Source organism: Octopus bimaculoides, chromosome 5, assembly GCF_001194135.2.
Source record: "Octopus bimaculoides isolate UCB-OBI-ISO-001 chromosome 5, ASM119413v2, whole genome shotgun sequence".
Lineage (NCBI taxonomy): Eukaryota > Metazoa > Mollusca > Cephalopoda > Octopoda > Octopodidae > Octopus > Octopus bimaculoides.
Genome location: NC_068985.1, coordinates 48,609,643 through 48,614,751, shown reverse-complemented (window position 1 = coordinate 48,614,751; position 5,109 = coordinate 48,609,643). Strand labels below are relative to the sequence as shown.

Below are 5,109 nucleotides of genomic sequence, written 5' to 3'. Positions count from 1 at the left end.
AGCTGACCTGACTTCATCGTGGGCCACCATCTTGAAATTAAACACAAAGAGTGAATGTATTATCACCGATAGAATACAATATCGCAAAGGCATATTCCGAGGAGACACACCCTCTGTGATGTTTATAGTTTCTATAAACCCCTTGTCATTCATGTTAAGGAAATTTGATGGGTATCTCACTGTTTCACAAGGAAACAGAAATACCAAAATTACACGCTGCTTTTCTGTGGATGACTTAAAACTTTCTGCAAAGAATATGCATGAGATGAAAAAGAGCCTTTTCCTAGTTGCAACATTCTTAAAAGATGTAGGGTTGGAGTTTGGTCAGGATAAATGTTGCTATATGGTTATAAAAAGGGGGGGGGGGACTATAAACCACACTAGTGACATCTCTGTCAATAATTTGACAGTTTCCCCTGTATCTGACGATGAATGTTACAGGTATCTAGGGGTAGATGAAAATATGTCTTACAGTGGCACCTGTAACAAAACACGTGTCACTAAAGAATATTACCGCCGAATAAGGACAATTTGGACCCCAGAATTCTCTGCATTCAATAAAACCGTGGCTCACAATGTGTTTGCAGTGCCAGTACTCATACCAACGTCTAGGCAGCTTGATTGGACGCTTGATGAGAAAACCCGCTTGATGTGAAAACCCGAAAAATATTAACAAGCGAACATGATTGCCACATAAACAGTGATGTAGACCACCTCTACCTAAAACGAAAACAAGGTGGAAGAGGCTCAACATCAATCAAAAATGCCTTTGAATGTCGCATCATATCCCTTCGGTAACATCTTTTAACCACCAAGTGTCGAAGTGCATCCCTTGACCAAGATTGCATGCATGAGGCTGATAACATCATGAGGCTGATAACATCATGAGGCTGATAACATCATGAGACTTGGAAGGGAGCTCCTTGAGCAACACATTTTGTCTGCTAACCCAAAGCAGTCGCACGACTCTAGCGCAACGTGTCAGATGAAATGATGAGCCTATATGAGCAGAAGACTATGCATGGATGTTAGTAGAAAGCTCCGTGATGATAATAACATCGATCATCAGAGCAGTTTATCATGGACGAATAGCCGGATTACTACCTCCCACTTTGAAGGGTAGGTGTTTGCAATCCAGTAACAGGAAATATCAAAGTACCTGGTACACCCGTAACGTGTGATTACCGATGCAGACTTTGTGGAGTTCACACTGAAAATTTCACCCACAAGATTTCACCCACACCATAACCAGTTGTCCGAAAATGTCATCACGGTATTATCTACCGATGAGACATGACGTTGTAGCTAGGACACTATAATGAAATCCGTTAGAAGGATAATCCCAAGGACAAAGAAATAAAACCCACGATATGGTAGAAGCCATAGCCACTCATAATAAAAAGGAATAGTGGTGGAATGTAGTAGTGAAGACCCCAATAAAATGAAAGCAGAATAGACCTGATATAATGATTTGGGATAGAGAAAAGAAACTGTGCACAGTTGTGGAAATTAGCTGTCGAGCAGATGTTAACATAAAGCTCAATAGCAGTGAAAAAGAGAACACCTATGCTGAATTATTGAGAAATCTACAGTTACAAGTTCAGGTTTATATCTGCAATTATTGGTTCCCTGGAATATGTAACACACTACCTAAATACAAATCTTGAGGAATTAGGCTTCTCAAAACCAGAAAAGAGAAAACTAATTCGAAGACAACAGATCCAATCCATCACTGGAACTGTAAAATCTGTAAAACTTTCCAGACGTTTATCATTTAAATACATATGAACTATATGCATAAGAATACATACATAAAACAAACAAATCTGCACACACACACACATACATACATACATACATACATACATACATGCATACATACATATATACAAACAAAAATGCCCTGTTGTTGATGGAGCCTTGGATCTAGGTTACAATCCGGTTCTTTCCCTATGGGTAAGAAATCTCGAATAATGACATACATACATACATACATACATACATACATACATACACATACATACATACATACATACATACATATATATATATATATATATATATGTATATATATATATATATCAACATACACACATATATGTTCACCTGTCAACTTGGGATGATCGATAAATAATCAGTATTTTACTGAATTATCTACCTTTAACGCCTATGCCCACTTTGTCGTTCGTAGTATATGAAGATGCTGTAGTATATTATACTAAAGTACTTGGAGTTAATATGTGGCTGAGCACGAGCATGGTCTCAACCAAATGACTGAAACCAGTGAAAAAATAATAATAAACGATTTTATGAAGTACAAAGTGTAAATGACACATACGAATTTATACATACATAAGATTTTGTGTCCGGTTAATGAAACCCCTGTTTACGGTGGACCTTCATAATCATCCAATAAATAACAAAAATATTTAAAGTTTTATTTTCATTTCTCTATTACACTCCTTTCAGTAATTTCAGTCATTCAACGTAGTGAGCCAAGATATTCTGTTGCATTGAAAATGATTTTAAAATAATCTTAATTATGGTGGTGCTCCAGTATGACCACGGCCACATGGCTGAAACGAGTAAAAGAGTATATAATTTTTGTGTTGTCCTCCCAGCCATTCTTGACTAATATTAATCATTAAGCTAACTCTTTCTCCCCGCTACGAATGTATTTGTAATTAATGAAATTTCTTGCCTTAGTGCGTTAATTATTGGGGTACGCGGAAAATAATTATATCACTGCTGTAAATTATTACTCACCCAAGGCTTGACGTCATTTAAATGGTGTAATATAACCTCTAGGTCTGTTTATAATGTCTCCTAGTCAGAAATGTATCACTACAGTCTTTAACAAAGATTAAACCCATAGAGTATCAATACATTAAAGAGTAACGTATTCGCCAATGCTTATGTAACAATTTTCACAGAGAAATACCTACACATGGGAGGGAGACCATTTCTGCAGTGCAGCTTGATGCAGTGAACCTCGCAAATGCTTTTCTTGTTTTTAACGGTTTAAAAATGGCGATTAATATATCTCCACTAGAGCTCATTCTAGAAGAGGAGTCACTATGAGGGGCAATTTTTATGAATAATACTTGGATTAGATCCTCGAAAAAGCACCTGAGATTTAGGGCAGAAACTGAATGTATGTTATATTTTCCAGGTGACATCATGCAAATCAGTAAAAAGTGTAAGGAGGGAATTTAGCCATCTTATTAAATCTCATTTGGGAACTTAATTTAACTTTGCATCTGCGAGATTCTTTTAAACAATGATTCATTCATGACACTTTCTGGATCAACGATGGAGTGAAGGATTCGAGAGAGAATTTAGTTTTTACTGGGTCAGCAAATGAGAAACTACTGTGAGCACCAAAATCCAAGTGTTCATACACAGAAATTCTTGCTTTGTGTCTTCTGAAATACGAACGGTGTTGTTAATTATGAATTACTTAAACATTGAAATACTATTAGAGGAACCGTTTAATCCTAGCAACATGATGATATAAACATTACAATGAAAAAGTAACTGCTTCCATAAGCAGAAGTGTTATATGCTCCAGCATGATAATTTAAGTACTCTTTTTCCAGAAAAAGTTAGATCGTTTAGATGGTGATATTATCCAAAATTCAGCACACTCACAGCATTTATTATCAACAAGTTATCCTTTGTTTCAATCTGTAGGTAGATGATTTTACAATAAAACAAGAAAATTGAAAATGTCAGAAAAACGTAGACAAGCACTCGTACGCGCACCCCCACCACACACCCACATTAATACAATACAATCGTGTTGACAAATTATTCTTGTGAAACATTCTCGTAGAGATCATACGTATCCTGAACAATGGCCACGCTACTAATTATTTGGAAACTTACATTTGAAACTGAAATTTCAGCTATCACAGTTTAAAAAGTAAAAGAGGAGAGAGAGAGTTTGTACTTCCTATACATCAATATTGTGCGTCATGGGAAATTATTCACTGTCATTCAAAGTATATCCCTTGGCATTAACAAAATACAAACGTTGATATCATTGTGATTTAGTGTCATTTCAGTTGATATTTTAATTTCGATAAAATAAAGTATATATAGATCAGGTGAAACTGCAATGCACGTGTTGCCTAATTAAGAAACCAGCACTTTGTCAGCCTTCATATCCTTGTTTTGTATTTCGTCAGCGTTAGTGCCTCGAATATGCTTGATAGGTATTTATTAGTCAAAGTCAGTCTTCACGTATCTTCAACTGTGTCGAGAATAATTCCTTACTTTATACAGCGCCGAAAGTGCAATTGAGACTATTTCTTTACTTCGTTGTGCTGCATACTATCACTTTTGTTAACAAAATATACATAGCTGTAGGCGTTTAGTACTCATTCGCTTATCTGTTCAAACATTGGCTTATACATCTCTGTGGTGATGAGATAGCTTAGGCTTAGGCGGAAGTAGAAGCATAAGTCAAACTCAAATATTAATACTCTACATCTTGTATAAGAAAAAAGGCTAATCACATGCATACTAGAGATGGACTGAATGCATGAGATAGAATACATGATCAGGAGTATATCAGAAGGGACATGATCACGAATATATCAGAATGGAATAGATGGATTATATACCGAACAGAAGAAAAATTAAATGTTATTTCAAATAGAAATATTATTTCTGGTTTCGTATGGGGAACATAGACTATTCAATAATTTTATTGATTGACCGAGCACCAGTTAAATACTTTTGAAGTTATTACACAGCGTGTATAAACAGGCCGGTGTTCCAGAATATTCTGTATGGGTACTAATTTGTAATAATACTAAAATGGAGCAAAATGGAGTAAATCTGAAGATGCACCATTGAATAGTGAGGGGACATTGCCGTCCAGTGTCTATGAGTAAAACTTTAATACAAACTGGTGCCACAGTATGGCCATAGTCCAATGTTTAATTCCAGTGAAGGAGTAAAAGAATAAATAATATCAATGACACAATTTCTGTTTCTGTAAATATTGATTGGGGATATTATGCAAATTATTGCAACATTATTGCAATTAATAGATATTTCAGTGACATTAGTTGATGAATTTCAATTCTAACATGGATAGAG

General features: G+C 35.6%; 1 long non-coding RNA gene across 1 annotated transcript in view; it reads left to right on the top strand.

Moving 5' to 3' along the window:
- Positions 1-2,434, top strand: part of LOC106869860 (uncharacterized) — a 4,859-nt gene extending 2,425 nt beyond the window's left edge. The window contains exon 2 of the long non-coding RNA XR_001409448.2: positions 2,192-2,434. This is a non-coding gene — a long non-coding RNA (uncharacterized LOC106869860). The remainder of the gene's footprint in view (positions 1-2,191) is intronic.
- The last annotated feature ends 2,675 nt before the right edge of the window (positions 2,435-5,109 follow it).